This window comes from Stegastes partitus, unplaced genomic scaffold, assembly GCF_000690725.1.
Source record: "Stegastes partitus isolate 25-593 unplaced genomic scaffold, Stegastes_partitus-1.0.2 Scaffold516, whole genome shotgun sequence".
Taxonomy (NCBI): Eukaryota; Metazoa; Chordata; class Actinopteri; family Pomacentridae; genus Stegastes; species Stegastes partitus.
In genome coordinates, this window is record NW_007578247.1 from 60,802 (window position 1) to 82,060 (window position 21,259).

Here is a 21,259-nt window from a genome sequence, read left to right on the forward strand (position 1 = left end):
ACAATATGTAAGACAGCAACAAACATTGTGGAGGCCAGCGACTGCAGATCAGAGACGTGTAGCTCCAGATCCAAAGAAACCTGCAGAGAGGACAAAACATTTTGTTAGCTACAGTAGCAATATAAGATAAGATCATTCTTTACTGATGCCACAGGGGAAATCTGGGCATTGCAACAGCACTAGACAACTATTATGTGTTGGGGGCTGCTGAGTCCTCTGCCGTTGTACAGTCTGATGTCAGTGGGCACAAAGGAGCTCCTGAAGTTCTGCATGTCGGTGGGATGATGCGCTGGCTGAACGAGCTGCCCATCTGCCATCGTGGAGAGGGTGAGAGGGCTTATCCAGGATGGCTTTTATTTTTTGTCCCTTCATCCTCCTCTCTGACTCCAGACTGTCCAGTTCAAGCCCCACCACAGAACGGGCCTTCCTCACTAGTTTGATGAGTCTGCTGGCCTCACCCACCTTGAGGCTGCCCCCCCTCAGCACACCAAAGCAAAGAACAGGACGCTGGCCACTACAGACTGGTGAAAGGACTTCAGTAGCCTATTGCATTAAATGATCTGAGTCTCATCAGGAAGAACAGCCTGCTCTGTCCTTTCCTGAGGAAGACGTCAGTGTTTTGAGACCTTATAATACAATGTTAAGGCAATTGTTTCCGCTTGTCCACACACAAGGGTCTTCTAGCCCATCCATTGGCTACACCCACATGGTCCTGTAGAGAGTTGCAAAGCACTGAAGTCTGTCCCACCTAACACTGGGCAGGAAGCAGACGACAGCCTAAACAGGTTGGCAGTTCATGACATGGAGAAACAGACAATCAACCATCAGCACTAGTGCAGGAGGTTCCATGGTGTAATGGTCAGCACTCTGGACTCTGAATCCAGCGATCCGAGTTCAAATCTCGGTGGAACCTGCTGTTTGCAGAGCTCAACAAAATTCTTGACCCTCCTCTGACAGTTTCACAATCAGCAGGAACCTGAAAAGTTCTTGTATTGATGCAAATGTACAACATGTAAAGGAGAGCTGTCATGTTTCCTGCAGATTGTTATGACCCTTAATAGTATTGTATATATATATAGTATAGTTTATAGTATTGTGTGTATTCGTGTGTTGGTGCATTTCTGTCTCTCCTCAGTGTGTGTGTGTGTGTGTGTGTGTGTGTTCATGGTTTGTGAATGAGTGGATTAGGAGCAGGTGGTGACCATTGATTGGCTGCCTCGCCTGATTCCTGCCACGCGATTGGTCAGGGGACGGGTCCATCATCTATTTGAACAGCCCGCCAACTGTACTCGGCGTCCTCACCTTTGCAGCCTCGCCACCACAAGGAATGCCAGTTTGCCATCGTGTCTGTGCTGCAGGATGCGGCAGCAACATCTCTAGTTTGTCAGTAGTTGTGCACTACGGACTTTGTGACTTTTGTGAACTTGTAAATATTGTAAATAGTCAGAGAGCAGAAGCAGGAGGGAGAGGCCTTTTTCTTTTAACCCCTTTTCTCCTGTTTTGTTTCATAGGAGGCAGGTAAGATTATTGTCTTTTATTTACCTTTTCTTTTGTCAGGGAAGCTCGGGTTAATTTAGAGGTTTTTTGTTTTTTATGTTGGCACGTCTCCCTCTGAACTTATAAAATAAAAGATACTGCTGGTTTTTGACACTTGGCGTTCTGGTTGCTGGCCTTTTCTTGGAGAAGGAAGTCTGGTGGAGCAAAAACTCATATTATGCCAGCGGTTCCCCTAGACCGGGGCGTAACAATATGTGGAATGTGAGAGGAGATAAAACCTAAAAATCAACCTTTATTAATTTATTAATCCCACAGTTCGGAAAGTTGCATTGTTACAGCAGTCGGAGATAATGCAAAAATTAATATCAGTACAAAAAAACACTCAAATTATACACAAGGACTAGTTCTAGAAATAACAGTAGTGCCTATAACAGTGGTCCTGCACAAATTCTTACATGAATAGAAATACTGAGAAGTATTCATGCCGGACAGATTTGTATCTATGTTGCACAGATTTGTCCATCGGTAGAAAAAATAACGGTAAAGCACATATCCTAGTGTTCTGGGTTTTTCAGTGTACAACATTTTCATAATTGACAGCTATGACTGCTTTGATATTAAACTAAAAATAAATCTGACAGTTGTTGGGGGTGTGGTTTACTGGGAGCAGTGCTGGTTGTAAAGTCTGACAGCAGTAAAGAAGGACCTGCGGTGTCTCTGTCACACACTGAAGGAAAGATTTAAAGTCTTCTGGAGAATGCAGGCATCGATCCTGCTACCTCTCGCATGCTAAGCAAGCGCTCTACCATTTGAGCTAACTCCCCTCTGCGTCATCAGTAGTATGTACAGAAGTCTGCTGCTTCACAGTGACTATGGACGAACATTTATGTTCACAAACAGCTCACATATTGACTTATTACCGTAAATTCTGGACTATAAGCCGCTACTTTTTTCACACGCTTTGAACACTGCACTAAAATAATCATGCGGCTAATTTATTTTTACAATTTGGCCTCGAGATGAAAGTGACATTGAGAGCGACAACGAAAGAGAGACTGAGGAAGTGTGTGATGATGGAATTCTGAGGCTGTTTAATTCCGACACTGAAGAAGACGACTTTAGTGGTTTTAGTGCAGGAGGAAGATGAAGATAGCGATCAATGACTTTTCCTGATAGGATACTGTGTTTTTTATTTTTTTAACCAGCCGTGTTACAGGAACTGTTTGGAAAAAAAGCATTTACGGTACGTATGTGTGTATGTTACCGGTACGTATTTAATTAAAAGTTAAAAAAATCTTTCTGTGTAAATATCTCATGTTACAACGTGGACACCTGCAGCTTATAGACAAGTACGGCCTGTATATGTACAAAACTTGTTTTCTTTTTAAAGCTAGTGGATGCAGTCAGTAGTACATAATCTACAGTATGTTATTTTGAATCAGAAGTTATGTTAGCAACCCCCTGTGCAGGACCGGAGCATCCACTGTGCAGGTGCTGGTCCTGGATGTCCAGAGTTTCGGCCAACGATAGAAATATGAACAACCGGTCCAAGTCTGTTTTCACCTCTAGAGCAGAGCAATGCTGTTCCTTATTGACATCTTGGGAGAATACAGGTATTTCAGGCTGAGTCTTTGAAGATTATATCATGAATTATATCCATGTCCACATTTCAAACCCTTTTACGGGGCTTCTGTAAAGGAGGCAGCTGGAAACAATAAAAAATCAGCTGGAGATGAGGTTTTAGGCCAGCTGCAGAGTTAGCCAGGTACGACTGATGTGAAATTGAAGACCTGTTGTTTCAAAAATGACTGTGAATTTTAGTGGTAAATCTGTTATTATTGGAGACATCACGTAAGTAAACCAGCTTCTATCCGTTTAAACAAAATAAATAAAAGAAATGAATGTAGGATTCTGATCCCATCATTACTGAAGCTTTTTGCTATAAATACCAGCAAGGATCCTCTTTCTGGTGAAATGCAATGCTCAGGATTTAAACCCCTCATCACAAGGTTCTTCTGGTTTTAAATTCAACAAAATATGCACGTCTGACAAAACGCCAGTGTTTTCCATTCATAAATTTCTGAGCTGGTCTATTATATGTCTTCTGCACCAAGTCCATTTTCTCTGGTAGTCAGTTCCAAAGAGAAATGTTTTCCATTCATAAATTTCTGAGCTGGTCTATTACATGTCTTCTGCACCAAGTCCATTTTCTCTGGTAGTCAGTTCCAAAGAGAAATGTTTTCCCACAATAAATGCAAATGGATCATGTCAAGCCCACTTAGACTCCAGATACTGTTTTACCATTAGTCTAGTTTCAACTTGCAGCTCGTGAACCGAAGTTGTCCTCGTTATTGGATCTGTTTCTTTTTTTTTCTGAAAAATTGTAAACCCTCATTGGTTCTCACACATAACCCAGGTAGTACTCTGTGTAAGACCCATTTTGAAAGAAAAACAACAAGAAAAAATCAATTTCCTTGTCACATAGCTTGGCCCGAATCAGTTTGAAGAGAGTTACACGATCCACAAGGCCCTCCCGCTTCCTTCTGCAAACACTGAGACCTACATGGGGCGGCAGAAAGAAGAGAGAGGGCGGCCCATAAAGAGCCTCAGTCAAGTAAATACTTTACGTCGGAGCAAACCATTAAGGAAAAGGAAGTGCTTTGTCAATTCAAAACTTAATTTCCTGTGACAGAAAAAGCCACAAATGGAAATTCTTGGTATTTTCTCCGATGAGTTTATTTATGAACAAATATTGCTTAAAAATGTAAACACTGAGGTTCACTAATTTTGTTTTGATCTTTTCAGGCAGGGACAGTTAAATAAGGTTCACATGCAGCCAGAGCTGGTGCTTCTCATGCTGTGTGCTTGGCAGAGAAATATTTTGCACATACAAACATGTAATTAGGAAAAAAAAGGATCTAAATGAAAGAATAACAGCAGAAGTATATACTGGATATTGAAAAGATCCACTTATTCCAAAGCTGGGCTGCACCACTGTAGAGTCCATTCAGTGATCTCCTCAGTGTTTCCCAGCATTACAACACATGGATCTCTGCAAATAATAGTTATGGCCATCTGATGTCAGTTTTATGATGACTGTACTGTATTAAAGGGATAATACGTAACATTTCCGTCCTAAAATGTTTAAAGACAACCTGATCAAGGCACTTGTGTACTTGTATTTTCTCAGATGTCTTTGTGATCATAACTACCGCATGCAACAGAAGGAGCACACCAGTGAAATATGATTCCAAAGTGTACTCATTCTCAATCATTGCATTATTTTGAAGTTGACAAGTGGACTATTTCTATGAACATCCATCCATCCATACACCGCTTAACCTCACTAGGGTCATGGGGGGCTGGAGTCTATCCCAGCTGACTCAGGGTGAAGGCAGGGGACACCCTGGACAGGTCACCAGTCTATCACAGGGCTACACTTAGAGACAGACAACCAAGCACACTCACATTCACACCTACAGACAATTTAGAATCACCAATTAACCTCCACATGTTTTTGGACTGTATGGGAGGAAGAGGAGAACCCAGAGAGAACCCACACTGCACGGAGAGAACATGCAAACTCCACGCAGAAGGATCCCGGGTGTCCTCACTGAGACGTGAACCGGCGACCTTCTAGCTGCGAGGCAACACTGCTAACCGCTGATCCACCTTGCAGCCCCTTTTATAAACAATCAAAGCAAATATTGTACTTCAGAAGGACTATATAGGCCCCAAAAGAGAAACTCAAAGCAACAAAAGTGATCACTGACACGCAAGTTATAAAACCTGTGAGTAGCAGGTCTACGTAGAACATACCTCCTACCTCTGGGAGTTTCACTTGACTAAAAGGCTTCCGGCTAACTAACTCTGCCCGTCTCTTCTCCACGATAAATGCTCTCTCAAAGCAAGCTCACAGGCCTGTACGGTTCACACTGTAGAGTTGACAATATGGTATGCTAAAAGTCAGCATCCACACCAAAACAAAACACACAAACAAAAACTGTTTTTGAGTGTTCTGCTGATATATGCTTTTGGTCCACAGTGCACAGGGGAATGGAGAAATTCACAGCTGCAAAAACTTCCATTAACTCATGGTTGGTGGTGAGACAGCTCCAGAGGTTCTTGGAAAACCAAAAACAGTCTTAAAAAACTTATTTTTTTCTTTCACTTTGTGAAGTTTGATCAGCTGTGGTGTTTCAAAGCCACAGTCTGACTGATGGAACGCTGATTATTATATTTTATTTTTCAGCATAAAATGGGAAACTGTGTTTGTTTCTTCTACAATAACTGTAAAAATAGTTGCACTTAAGTCTTTACAGAGTAGACTGAGAGCAAAGGCTTGAGATAACAGCAGATCCATTAAATAATACACACGTATTACCAAAACTGTGTCTTTACAACATGTTATTTGTTGGGTATATTGTTGACTTTATATAATTATTGAGCACTTTCCTATTTAGACACCTCTTTAGAATTCATAAGTGTTTTAAAATAGTTGACATCCTTTATAACACACTATTATGCAGTTGTAAACAGTTATAAGGACATTTAAAGTTGTTGTTTTTTTTCCCATATAAACAGTTAAAACCACTCCAGTGAAGATATTGTTCACATCAGTACAAATGTGGATTATTACATTGCCATTTATAATCTTTTTATACCTTCTCATAATTTATAAAATCTAAAAGTAAACTCGGAAACTGCTGCTGCAGGGCAGGAAAATTATTATCTTTCTGACATTTTATTGTTTTATTTTATGGATTTAACGTTGCAATGAAATAATAGCTCGGAGAAATGTGTTTGGTCGGCGTGCCAGAGGCCCCGCTGAGGACGTTGTTTCATTTTATTTTATCCCGAGGTGAGAATAAACACCCGCTGGCATGTTACACAATACACATCGAGCAGCAGTGTGTTGAACCTGGATTTACATCCTTTCTTGACAACAGGAGCAGATTTTCATTCATTATTTTGTTTTCCATTGACGTATTATTTTTGTGGCTGACACACAATGAGTCATGTGACAGTCGGTTCGACACGACTCCTTCCTGCCGTCCCCCCTCCTCCCCTCTTCTCTTGGAGCTGGACTGGAGCTTTATGATGACTGATGGGTGGCGAGGCCTCTCTGCTAAACTTCTGTCAGCTGCCTTGCGCTCGGCTGCAACCAGACATGGTGGAACATGCCACACATGCACACCCGTGTTGACGCGACGCTGACCAAACGACCCTCCTCCGTAAAACACACTGGCTGCAACGCCCAGGAACCAACACACACTTGCGGATGCACAGATCCCTTCTCGCTCCATATGGACTCCAACTACTCTGGGCTTTATTTACTAACCGAAGAGGTAATGAAGGAAAATCACACAAAACCAGAGGTGGTGATGACGGAGGAGAAGAGGGGAGGAGGCGCCGCAGAGGGATGGAGAAGGAGATTTACTAATCCGGCTGAGGGGAAATGGGACTGTGATTTGTTCTCGTGAAATGTGAAATAAAATAGTGCCTCCTTTTGCTCGGTCCCGCTGAGGGTTTTTGTTAGCGGATATGTGGGACTGAGTGCTTGTTTGTTTGTGCGGGTGGGAGGGTGTGGCATGCGAGGAGGCCACGAGGAAGCAGAGGTCCGGAGAAGTTTTGAGGGAGGCGGTGAGGACTGTGGATGTGGGGTGGTGGTGGTTAGTAGCTGTGTTTGGGTTGAATGCCCGGAGCACAGCAGTGCGTCATCAGCATTTTACTGGACTCTCTCCACCAGCGCCGTTAAGAACAAAGGCAACAACCAAACTCACTGATGAATCACAAATGTCCCGGCAAAGCTCCAGAAAGCCTCCCCGGCCACGGAGGCTGAGAGTCAGGAACACACACACCACAGATTACTGCAGCCGAGGAGGAGACAGAGAGAGTTCCTCTGTGAAGGGAAATGAAGATTTGTGGGAGGCTCTCGTGCTCATCGGCCGGCCTGATGAGCGTGTGTGTGGGACGGACGGGGAGGAAGCACGGCTGGACGGGCCGACGGACAGAACTCCAGAGAGCTGCAGTGTTTTTATTCCAGTGTGCTATCAATGCACTGACTCATTCATCTTCACAGGCCCAGGTCTCGGCGCTCACCACAGGAACCGTGGAAAACAAAGAGTGGCCTTTTTACGATGGAAATTTCAGTTTAATGTGGATAACACTTTTCTATTTCAACCATTGTTTAGAGTGAAACGCGAGGTCATTTCAGCGCTGCAGCCAGGCCTTTTGAAAGTATACATAGTTTATATAAACATGTACAGTGCCCACTTGGGTACACTTTCAGCACTTTGTGGGTTTTGGACACAGGAAACATCAAATTCCATCGAGCAATGTTACGGCTACTTCACTGCTAGCAGAAAAACCAGTGCATGGGAACAGAAGAGTATAATTTGTGATGCATTGTAGAGAAGGAGTCACATGTGAAAAGCCACATGTGAATGCAAAGCACATGGGGTTTGCTGGTTTCCATACGTGAACATATGGAATTTCTTATTTCCCTTATGGAAACGGATTTTTTTATTTTTTGTGAATTATCACCATAGAGTTTGTTTTGAAAGAATAAGTCATTTTTCCATTTTATTTTTTTAATCTAAAATATACCGTGTAGCGTAACACATCTAACATTTCCAAAGCCAATATTTGAATATTTTTAAACTTCCTCACAACCATTTCTGCTCACATTACTCTCGTTCCCTGCCTTTCCTGGTCTATTTGAATATTTCTTACTGCCTCTAAATGTCTAGTAGAGGAACAGCATAAAGCTGCTGGCAGGAGTTTGTGAACTGCATTACCAGGTTGCTCATATACGTACATATGCTGTGATCCATTTACTTTGGAAGTCAGAGCTTGGAATGATGTCACACATAAGTTGACTGTGTTACAGCTTCAGACTGCGTTTAAAAAATGGACGTAGCCTCGGAGACTGAAAAATGAAGACGACACAAAAAGTCATTTTTTCCTAACAGCCAGCAGGGGGCGACTCCTCTGGTTAAAGATGTTAGAATGTATAGAAGTCTATGGGAAAATGGTACTACTTGTTACCTCAGTGAACATTTTCAAAATCTGATTTATCACATGTAGGATAAAAGAAACAACAACTTACTAAACTACTACCGCTGAAAGTTTTGCAGAGGATTTAAATCATGCAGCGAGGCAGCCCCGCTAGTTTCTTGCTTATTGCCCTGCATCCAAATGTTCCACCACAACTATTCTACCCATCACTATTTCGAGGGAACATCAAATCTTCGCTTAGTCCCGCCTACGACAACTGTGATTTCTTTAAAAAAAAGGAAAAAAAAAGCTTTCCACATAGCAGAATGATAGCACGGTGCAGTCAGACCATTATGGATGGACTGGCAAAGCAAGACTGACATTTTCCTAATGAGATTATGGTCTCAAGAACTAGTTTCAAGACTTTTTGAACAGACCACGGTGTTCATTTCGTAAATCCCGGTCACATTTAGAGTGAAATAGATGGTAAAACGGGATATGTAGGGCAGAGCGACCTTGTGATTGACAGATTACTACTACATTGCTGCGAGTTCTCAGTCAGATTCGCCTTTCGTCTGTTTTTTAAAAGACCAAGATGGTGATGGTCAAATTCCAAACTCGAGGCCTCGAAATGGAACTCCACAAGCCAATGGGTGATGTCACAGCCAATACGTCCATTCTTTATAACCAGTCTGTGGTTCCAGTGCAACAACCTTCATGTCCAGGTTAGCTGTTGTTTGCAATACCAATTATTTAACGAGACATTTTGCCCATACAAACACCACAAAAATATCACCACTGAAAATCAATGAGATTGTGTGTACAATCGATTTAATGAGGCACAAATAAGACAGTAATGCTAATTAACAATATTACTGCCACTTTCGCTACTGCGCGTTCACTGAGCAGCCATCTTGGAATTTGAGGTAAGAACTGATGATGTTGTTTTTGTTTTCTGGATCCGATCGTGTAACATCACTTGATATTAGCATATTATATGTCTCCCAGTTTGTTTGGTCTGGTGTATTAGCATGTTAGCATTTAGCAATTAGCAGTGAATGGAACACCTTTAACTTTACTTGTGACAATTTCTTTTAGTATAAACCAATTATTTGAACCATTAATAAGGTGAAATATAGTATGTCATTCAATTACAGTTCACATGGAATATGTGATTCGTATTAACTTCTGCAAACGATGTCAAAAGAATGAATGTGTCATGAGTTCAAACGCAAGTTTTAAACCCCTGTAAGGACACACTGCGCACGGGGAGGTGTTTGTAATTGTGTGTTTTCCTCTTTACCACCCTTATGATAGCCTACTCCAGCTCATATGCTAGATATTATCCCTCCCCTTTACCCTTATAAACACAGCTTCCACAGCAAAGGCGAGCCCAGGAATGACAAGACAGGCAATTTACTCATTTTACAAATTGGTTGGGGCTGCTGTGATCTTGCAGCTACTGTGTCCAATTAATGCGGTGTTCTGCTGCTGAGGCCGGCGAGGGCTGAACTAATGGCCCTAAGGTATGCCCTGGCTCTGCATCTTCATTCCCAGCACCCAGCTCCATCCCCTCCTCCTCCTCCTCCTCCTCCTCCTCCACACACACAGAGGCACGCAGACACACACCACATGCGCCCTCGCCACCGCGACCCGGCAGTTTGGCACCAGTGTCCGCTGGGGGGAGTCTGGGGGGTGAGGAGGGAAGAAAGGGAGGAGGAAGGAGGGAGGAGGGGGAGGAATCAGCTCAACATAAGTGGAGTTGTTCTAACACAGTGCTCCCTCTCTCCCTCTGTCTCTATCTTGTTCTCTCCCTCTCTGTCCTCCCGATGCGTCCCAGTGGAGCTGAAGGGAACTGAAGCTGCCTCAGTTGCTCGGTGCTACTTATAGAGTCAGTCCTATAGTGATGGGGAGGTTTGTGGTGGTAAACACTGGCCATTACCCGTCTCGCTGCAGTCTCAGAGACGTCAGTATGGCTTGGAAAGCCTCTCCAAAATGCAGGGAATTATAGCCCTTTGTGTCACTGGCTCGACCCGGCCGAAGACTCGCAGCATTGTCTCTGCTTTACTTTTTTAATGCTATTGGTTGGTTTGTGGCAAAGAGACGCACTTCATTTCATACATTACTTGTATGTGTGTCTTCGTCACTGCATGCATATCATCCCGTGTGTGTTTACTGTTTGCGGTGAAGCGAGCACTTAGGCGTATGTGTGCGTATTTAACTCTGTGTGAGTGTGTGAGGAAGCTGCACTGAAGGGCTTCTGTTTTATGTTTGAGTTTCCATTGCCTATTTCCCGATCTCGTAAATGAGGTTTATTCAGCAAAAAAAAAAGGGGCATCGTAAAAGCACATCCTATTTTCCCTCACAAAACACTTCAAGGGGTGAATTTGCCCCGAAAACACGGACAGCTCCTGTTATATTGATAGATGTTCGTCCAACCAGAAGCGCTGAGCTGGCTGACATCTGCTCGTCCTTTAATTGGCCGTTCCTGCCAGGTGGGTGGGATAAACAGCGGTCCTGAGATTTATCAAAGCCATCGCGCCACTGAAAGACGCGGCTCGCCATCTGTGTGCGACTTACTGCTTTTCACATTGTGCGCTCGCTCCCTGAGCCAAAGCAAACACGGTCCTCTGATAGCGTCTTTGTGATTGCTCTGCATAAAGAGTCCAGAGGCTGCGGCTAACAAGACCCTGAACCAAAAACTTCCTGTGTTATTAAATGTGCACACTCACTCTATTTCTCCTTGTTTCTGTCGAGCTGTAATAAATGAGGAGAAAGAGTTGAAACAGACAACATGCATCATTTTTCGCGGCTGAGCATGTGCCGAGGTCACCGAGTCTGTAAAAGCTGATTTCCACTAAATGTCTCAGGACAGTTTTGGACTTAGTTTGATCTGAACTCAGTGTTGTTGATAAAGCTGCGTCCATATGCATCAGTGACTGTGGTGTACTTAAAAATAACAATATAGCAACAAATCAGGGAGAGCAACAGAAATGGTTTGAAGTAGGGGCCCCATATCACCAGTGCACTTAAGCCCCCCGGTCACTGGTCTGGAGATTAGGCTACACTGTGGTAATTTGATTAACATGCTACCTGCTGCTAGGCACGGTGACGTTTTGAGCCAAATGTTAAAGTAACTAAAATGACCATCACAATGCTAACAAGCAAATGCTAAGCAGGTATAGTATTTACTAAATCCACCATTTTAGTTTAGCGCATTACCACGGCAACCAAGGATGGAGAGAACCGTGATGTCCTTCCTGAATAACCGTTTTGTAGCTCAGTGTGGCGCCTCACCATCTCCGCAGTGCCTCCTAACTCCCAGCTGATCCAAAAATGAGTACGAAGGTGGAGTTTGAGCGAGAAGGGCCATGCAGACGTCTCTGAGCCATGGTAGCGCCCATCTGCCACGTAATTATGCATAAATTAATACAATTTAACCCTGTGATTGCCAAGCAGCTTTGAGAAATATTTTGCTCACGTCATGTTTTTATTCACTAAAGACTCATTTTTCACTGCAAGCTACAGTTCTGCACCGCTATGGAAACAGCACAACCATGACTGGAAATAGAAGGAACTCAGATGTGTTTTTTGTTCAGTATAACACAGGCATAGAGTTGATTTTATATTTTTGGCATTTTTTAAAATTTAGATGTGTAGAATATGGATAGAATAATATGGAACTGGCTGATTTTCCGATGTCACTGATAAATATTTAAAGGATTGTCAGAAAAATTTAAATCTGGCAAATCTTTCTGCTTTTACAGCTTTGTGCTCTGATCAATGGGGTAATTATGGCGATTTTCAAAGATGATAGGCTTTTCAAACCAGAGGCAGGTTTGAGGTTTACAGGGCTAGCCAGATGAATTACATATAAATTCACCCCATACAGCTTCCATGAACAGGGAACTAAACTGTAGAAATGAAAATGATTTATTGTAGCAGGCTGTATACGTGTTTATTTCCGCTGTGATGTTGGCCATTTAAACATGGGTCTCTATGGGGGTTGACCCTGCTGTAGGTCCAGCCTCAAGTGGCCATTCAGAGAACTGCAGTCTTTGTCAGTTCCTCCTTGCTTCATTTTTTTAGCACCGGAGGTTGCTCCTTGATTAGTTTAACTCTCGTGTACAGGCCAACATGTTTGATCAGTGACTGCTCCAGTGCTCTATCAGTAGCCTCTGTGTCCATTTTTATGAGTAAGGCTGATTTCATATCAAAAATAGAACCAAACAACGAACCGTGTTGATGTGGTTTTGTTGCTTGCCTGAATATGAATTACACACCAGTCAGCCACAACATTAAAACCACCTGACTAATATTGTGTAGTTGTTGGTGTTTTGTGGTGTTTTCATTGTGACGTTGGCGGTGGATCCTTTGGGCTCTGTGGGTTGAAGGGTGGGGCCTCCGTAGATCTGGGGAGTTTTGAGGCTGGGGAAACACTTTTGTTGCGTTCCTCGAGCCATTCCCAAGTAGTTTCTGTGGTTTTAACACATTGTGCTGCTGGGGAAGGTGGCTGCCATCAGGGATTACCCTTGCCATGGTTGGTTGTGGGTGGTATGTGTCAAGTAACATCCACAGGAATGCCAGGTTTCCCAGCATTGCAATGAGGTGATCAATGTCATCCTCTTCGCCCGTCAGTGGTTTTTATGTTGTGGTTGGTTGGTGTCATTCAGAATATCCAGCTCTAGAAATCTATGAAATTTAAGGATGAAGGACAAACCAAAGCAGCTACAGTTGTTTTATTCTATATACAGTTGTGAGGTAGTCAGTATTAATAACATTGTGCTTGTATTATAATGAAAACAGCTCTTTGAATGAACTTACATAGAGCATTCGATGCAGTTCTCTAGCTGTAGGGGTCTTGTCATTGTGCATGTCTGCCCCATGTTGTCTGCTGGGAAAGGTACCATCATGTCTGCCAATGCAACAGCGCACAAGCAACCACGTGAAGCATGTTCAAACCTGACGAGCTGCTGACAGATGGGATAATTTATTTTTTTTGCTTCTTGTACCATCGGATTTTGCCAGAATCTCCAGAGGCTGCAAGTTTCCTCACAATGACTGTTTGGGGTAATTACATTCATTACTGGATTATTGATTTATTACACCCGATGCTGAAGCGAATCACTCTCCGAGGATGTGAGAATGTTGTTTTGCCGCCTGCTTCGTTACACTACAGTATCCTTCCACACAATGGCACTGCTTGTTTTCTCCTGAATGAAGTGTGATACTATCATTACAGAGGGGGCAAGAGACAGCGGAGGCACCATGGAGGAGACAGGACAGGGGGGCTGATGGTGGACTTTATCATTGAGAACAGAGTGCCGTCTGATGATAAGACCATGTGCCTAATGCCATAACAAATGCTCTGGCTACCGCAATATTTCATTTCATGAGGGTGGCTGTGTGGGACAGGAAGTCTCTTTTGCATGATGCTGTACACTATTAAAAGCCTGTGCAGTTGTCAGGCGCTGGATCGCTCTCCTGCTGATTGGCTGCTGCGTATTCCTTGGCCAAGACAGACTGGGGCTTGTGCTGGCTAATGTAAAACATTAGCAATATCCTGAGTCAACAGTCCCCTGCTCCGTTTGTTTGGATATCACATTTCCCTGGCAACTGGATATATTGTCAAGGGTACACTGGATCCCGGTGGAAGGTAAAAGCGGCGCACTTCCCTGCAAATTGGTTAACGAAAAGAGGCCACCAGTGGAGCCTGAAAGTTAATTTGACACAAAGGTAAACAGAGTCGCAGGGAAGGGAAGAAGGCCAGGCTGTTATTGTTTGCACAGTGGGGTGGAAGGTGGTGGTGCCATGACAGAGAAAAGTAACGGACAGCGACCCACGCTGATGACTGCAAGATGTTACTGTAGAGCTGCTTTTATCTTTACAGGTTGCAGAAGCAAAGAGCAACGTTTGGCTGCTGCACGCTTGAGGCTTAAACAACACTTAAGCAGCTGTGCCCACTGACTCATTTGGAGCAAAAATTCTACCAATAGAAAAAAAAAAGGAGCCGAGAACTTCACTAGACAGGAATGCAGGGTGTAATGCTGTCATTGAGTTTCCAGCGAGCGGAGAGGGTGGTGATGGTTGGGGATATTTTCATTAGCGACGGGGCTGGAGGAAGTAAGGGAGTTGAAGAAAATGGGTCTTGGTTTACAAGGTTGGGTTGTTTATCCAACCATTTCTCTTGTATAATCATCCATCCACCGCATTAGCGCGCGATGCGATACATTTTGTGTGAAGACTTTTGGAAAGTGTATCCCAAACTCATTACCGGTAATCAGGAGCTCTTATTTAAGTTGTGCCGGTCAATCCAAGAAAAGCAACATGAACCATTTACTTTTGGATTAAATGCTCTGTAATTCTAAATTTGAAATCAGAGCCAATTATATTCAGATTTCTCCTCTAATGGAAGTTAAAACATTCGAGTTACATTTCAGTGCACACCAGCTCTGGTACACGCTGCAGCTCTGCTCGTGTTTCTCACTTCATTTCATGCTTTTTTGCTGCAGAAAACTTTTCAAATATACAATATGGTCATTTTCATCACACACACTCTAATGCAGCACTTATTCTGTCACAGCGAGTGTCCGTGTCCATTTGTGCAGCTCACATGTATGACTGGACAGGGTTTCCAACTGGTGTCTTGAGACCGCCCGCTCATTTTGATTACCAGCACAGTAAAACCAGCAACATCCCAGAAATGGCCACAGTTTGTTGAACACATGAGCCAGTGATGTTTTCTTATAAAAACAAGGAATACAGTTCTGCCATGTTTATCATTTCAGCCCAAAAGTTCAATATTTCTTTAGGATCTTTGTGATGTCTAACTCATGTTGTCGTGCACCGCTCACCTAACTTCAACCTAGTAGATTTCCAACATAATATTCAAATTACACTGAAATGTGTATGTGCTCATTTCAAAATACATTCATCTTAAAAGATATTTGAAGCTATAATTAGTTCTGAAATGATGAGTTGGTTCATTGAAATATACAAACAGACAAAACTTTATTATTATTATTTTAAATCAATCAATTTATCATTTAGATTCATTTGTTGCTTTTTCAGAACTTTGTGTCTGTAAATTGGAAATCTATTGGTTGTTGACTTGTTTGGTCACAAACATTAGAAACATAAAGATGGCACTTTGGATTCTGTGTCATTTTCTTTTTTTTTACTTAATCAGTTCTTTTCAAAACGTTGATTCAATGATAAAATAGTGGTTTGGTAACGAGTTAAATTGGTAGTTTTTTGCAATACCCATATTTTTGCATACTATGCTTTAATATAGCTACATTAAAGATATATTTTTTCTGGGGTTTTTTTGTTTGTTTGTTTTGTTTTTTGGATCCAGTTCCAGGATAATTCTAGTTGTAATGAATGTGAGGGAAGGATAAGAATCAGAATCCTTTTTATTGTCATTATGCATACACTACATACACATAACGGAATTACAGTTGGAAGTCTCGGCTTCCAGCTAAAAGAATTAAAATGGCACAATTAGAATTCAAAGTATAAACACAAATAAGAAAGTAAAAGGAAGCCGAGAGCTCCGAGCCGCTGCGGACCCCTGCACCGCCATCTGAACTGTCAGGAAACCGATTAGGTGAGGCTGCACCCAGAAACCTGTTAGTAATGTGAAAAAACACCATCCAACGTATGTGTGTATGTGTGTGTGTGTCTGTTTATTTGTTTGTTTTTAATTCAGTATTTCAGTGATATGCTATGTTCAGAATCATTGAGGCGTCCACTGACATCCTATAAATGAGAAGAGGTTTAGCTCAAAGATTACCCAACCCCCGATTGGACCACTTAAACCCAGACAGAGGCTGAGAATTGAACCAAATTTCCACCAAACTGTCTGATTAATTGCCCAACACTTCAAATGTTGGATGACCAGATGGATTCCAGGTGTATAATACATTTTGGTCAGGTGTGTGGACGTCAATTCAAAGCTGTGATTTTACAAACGGGACCGATCGACAAATCTTCCAATTTATTTTGGACCCTCTTTCATTGAACTAATATTTTAAACACTGGTGCCAACTGAAGTCTGGACTGAAATAGTGCTGCGTCGACATTAGGCTGACCTTGTCGGCTTCATCTTGGAGTCTTCAGCAGATTCTTCTTTTTTTCTCTGGCTCGGAGTTCATCGTAGAATTCCACAAAGTTATGCTGCGATTCTGCATCGCAATATGTGGCACCAAAAGTTTCACTAAAGCCTCCCTCTCTCGTCTGTCTTTTTTTTGTTTTTTTGTAATATTCTCCTGTGAAAACACATTTTCCTGAAGTAGGGAGAAAAATGTGCAGCAAACTGAAGGAGGTAAAACCTGGAAGTTGTTTGAACCGTGCCTCTGCAACAACCAGTTCTAAAAGTATTTTCATACCAAAATGGGCACCAAAACTTCACAGTGTTTACAAATCTTCATAAACACAACCTCAGCTGTGGCTGTCCTGTTAGCACGTACACCCACATGTGATGCCAAAAAACTACCAAAGAGGCATCGGTGCAAAAAATTCCACCTACACCCTTATAAAACCGCATTAGGATTTTGGCTGACAACGTTCTGTGTTTACGCCGGCAAGAAAATGTTTTCTTTGTGTGAGACGTAATCTTGTAACGTAAAACCTCAAATAGTAAAATGTTATGAAATAAAGGTCTCATGTCAGTTCATGCTGTTCTCTCCTCCGTCTTCAGAGACCAAAGATAATCTGTCTGATCTGCTGGCTGTCCAAGTGACTTGGCTGTTAGTAACGCTGCTGGCGGCAGTCGTGACAAGACGGATATCCAGATATGTTCCAGACCGCCAAATATTCCCACGATATTTGCATCAATAAGGAAAAACAGTTGCTCTGAAGTTAACACGTGACTTTAGGGAATATTATTATTTTAGTTTCTCAGCAATCTTTTTTCCTCCTCTTTATATCCAAGGGTTGTCAGACTCTCTTAATGGTGGAAGCAAAATTTGGTTGTTCAGAGTCCAACCGTGACAAACCAGAGAGTTTCCTTCAGAGTAGGAGAAAATCTGCAGACAGCGGTGATGCTATGTTCCTCTCCTGTGCAGCACACCATCCCGTGCGCATTAATGCTGCCTCAGTTCCTGCAGATTGCATCTATAAAAGCCGCCTTAACTGCTGCGAACACACTGCGTGACTGAGTCCACTCAGCGCTGACACAGCATCCCAGTGATGGAAAAGACAAGTGGACGGGCGCCATAAACAACGGTGGCCTCAATCAGAAGCCATTCATTTTCAACCGCTGCACTGCATTTATTTCATTTCCTGTCTCACTTTGTCTTCGCAGTGGGAATAATGGGCTGGGTAATAAGAAGGGACTGGGATAATGGGAGATTCTGGCCCCTGCCTCAGTAATGAGACTGTGGGATCTGGGCTGGAGGAGAAGGAGAGAGAAGCATGCCAAACGCTGGAAAGAGCACAACCGTGGAGATATTGAGAAGTGTTGAATGCTGCTGTTAGCTTGTTATTGTTACACAGATGGAGAAAATGAGGATTGATCGAGTTCTCAAATTACTCTGTTGTGTATACCTTGCGGACGAAACGATGATGTAAATATATTACTTTGGTGTTGGACGGTGAAGTGTGTGGGCAGGATTAGGAGAAGGAAGAACACGACAAAGAAAAACTCTTATCTGAGCCCATCATGTAAGTTTGACCTTTTGCAAGAATGCTTGTCATGTGTTCGAGCACATGAGCGAGTCCCTTAATAGATGCAAACACACACACACACACACACACACACACAGCAGAGTGAAACTGTTTCCAGGCAGGACTATTCATCTTCATGAATACAGTGACTAAGCCAAGCACTCCACTGAATGATTTTTATGAATGGACATTGACTATTGGACAACTGTGAAATGGATTTTTCATTTAATTAAATCAAATAGCTGTCTGCTCCGCTCGCTTTATTAGAACGCCATTAGTTCAAGCTCACAGCAGAAACACTTCACATGGCACACTGACTCTTTGTCCAGCAAACAAGGCTGAAAAAAAGGATATTTTCCCCACCTTGAAGTCACTTGCCTCACTTTAATAAATCATCTCTCCTCCTTGTGGGGACCGGTGGCCGAGCAGCGCCGTATCCGGTTTCACTGCTTGTTATTGCATAGGCAGACTTTTTTTTTTTTTTTTTAGCAAAAGAGCACACACAAGCATTTATCCAGCGCCAACCATTTTCATCTAAACCCGAGTGTTTGAATGTACAGGTTATAAATGTATATGTTTGCAAAACTACCCCTGTGCAATTACAGTGGTCTGTTTCCTTGCAGGCACAGAGTATGTATGAGGTGACCTTGAGTTGCCTGACTGTGCAGCATGTGAATCCTTACAGTAGGTGTGTGCGTATAAATGAGAAACTGTGGCCTGAACTTTTCTACACGTGGCTCTGATTAACGCCAGTATGAGGGGAAAAGCAAAGACCCAGTGTCCTGTGGCAAGTGTCCCACAGTGAGTCCCACCCAGTCACCGCAGGCCCTCGGAGAGCGGGGAACACCCAAGATGGCACCTTACCCGGGGTGGAGGCAGGGAATTTTTTAGCAACTTCACAGTTGCTGTTAGTTACCTAACTGTTGGCTGTGAAATGCTAATCAGGTCCAACAACATGTTGAACTGTCAGTTTGAGTAAAGCCCAGTCAAGTCCAAATGACCCAAATCAAATCTGAAGTTAATAAGTCCACAGCGAAGTCCCAAGTCAAGACTGAAAGGAGTCCAAGTCAAATCTGAGGTCAGTTCTTAGAAATCCAAAGTCAAGTCCCAAGTCAGAAACAAAAAGTCCCAAATCAAGTCAAGACAGATAAATTCTACGTCAAGTAGAAGTCAAGATAGTTCTAAATTGAGTCCCAAGTCAGAACCAAAAAGTCTCAAATCAAGTCCAAAGTCAAGTCCCAAGTCAAGACAGATAAATTCTAAGTCAAGTCCACTGAGTTCTAGTTCACGTGCAAGGTAAAGACCATCAAATCCCAATTCAAGTCCCAAGTCAAGATGAACAAGTCAGAAGTTCTAAACAAGGCAGTGTTTACGGCTGACCACATGTATTTTTGATTGATTTGTATTCTTATTCCTCTGGCTAACGATAGAGTTACATTAAACTTTAGCAAATGTAAACTAATTCTAAACCTATTATTGAAATCATCCTTGTTCAGCCTGTTACGCAACATTTATCTGGAACATTCCAACACGTGAAATTCACATGAAGCTCGTGGACTTCATTTTTTAATTCTGGCCTTCAGGGAGCTATTTTAAGTCACAAAGGCTGAAATCCAAGTGAAATCACAAGTCAATGGCATGAGAATAGAGTTGCAGATAAGATTCAGGACTTGCGTCGGACTCGAGTCCATGCCATTTGACTCGCGTCCACACCGCTGCTGTCATCGTGCGCTATTTGCTTCCTACTGACCCTGCGCACACAAACAAATCCTTCATGTCCAACAAGGCCTCCCACTATGTTCACATTACCTAATCAGTGAGCTTAAATAGTCTGCCAAGTCGCCAGCACAACTGAAATACCAGCACATGTTATAATCCTGTAAGAATTCAAGCTACTTGGACTAATCCTTTTGTATTTGTGGGGACAAACCAAGCCCAGCTATAGCATGAAACCCCCAGTGGAGATAAACTCATATCTGTAGTTGGTATTCTACCTTTTTTTTTCTCCAGAGATGTTGGTTTCTTGAACACGCGGTCACGTTTCACGGCCGGATTAGACACATTTGTTCTACTTTTTTATTTTCGTCTTCGTTCACAGACATCAGGCTTTGGGATCTCATTGATAAAAATGTTTCTGTCTGTCACTGTGTGTGTTTTGTGCCGGTCTTGGGAAGCTTCTGATCGTTGGAGGATCCCGGCGAGATGACGGGACGGTGGGACAGGAGGTAGTGGAGGTGGAGAGGGGAGTGAGGGGGTGATATGAGGAGGAAGACCAGGAAAGAAGGAAGAAAAAAAAGAACGTGTGAAGGCCAAATGTTTTGACAAATATTGTGTGCTGGTGTGTGTCGTGCCAGATACAATCAGGGGACTTGAGCGTCTGCCAAGTTGCTGAGATAGTAAATCAGAGCCGTATGTGACTCACAAGATTAGAAGAGCAAAGAGAGAAAACATCCCATAAATTCCAGTCTGGGATGACACCATGAGTGTGGAAAGAAAACATATGGAGTTTTTTTTCCTGCAGCCCAGACTCATTTTTGCATTAATCTGACAGCTCATTACACTGAGCCCTCTTTTCCTTTTCATGTAATCTTCAAATCAGAATCAGGAGGGCTCGGAAAAATGGAAAATGCAGACAAATAATTTGCATAAGTCAAGCAAGACCTTTGGTGAAACAGAAGACGGATAAAAAAAATAAATAATGGGGGGGGGAGGATTAAAAAAAAAAAAAAGTCGGTGGCTGTGTGAGGAGAGGGTGGCTGGAGGTGGTTTCCAGGGAAATGAGGCCATATCTGATTCTCTCTGCTGACAAACATGCTGCCAGGTTGAGGCCTGTTCTTAGGCAAGACCCACAGAAGCCACATCTCTCTCCCTCTCTCGCCGTTGTTATTTGAGGGTTTTCTTGGCAGTGTTCAGGCACAGGATGCAGGCCATTTGCTGCAGGAAAGTATAACCGCATTGTCTGAGCTCGGACGGCCTAATTGCCCCACAACAAACAAAGTGTAAACTGAGGCTGATTATAATTTGAGCCCTGGGCCTCAGTCTGCTGATTGTAGAGGGGGGCCTCCAGCATCTATTTCATTAAGTCCCTGGGGCC

The 21,259-nt window shown here is 42.9% G+C and overlaps 2 non-coding genes across 2 annotated transcripts; one reads left to right on the top strand and one right to left on the bottom strand.

The window, feature by feature from the left end:
• Positions 1–841: 841 nt before the first annotated feature.
• Positions 842–913, top strand: trnaq-cug (transfer RNA glutamine (anticodon CUG)). The gene has a single exon. It is a non-coding gene; the product is annotated as a tRNA-Gln (tRNA).
• A 1,335-nt stretch (positions 914–2,248) lies between these two features.
• trnaa-agc (transfer RNA alanine (anticodon AGC)) lies at positions 2,249–2,321 on the bottom strand. The gene has a single exon. It is a non-coding gene; the product is annotated as a tRNA-Ala (tRNA).
• Between the last annotated feature and the right edge of the window lie 18,938 nt (positions 2,322–21,259).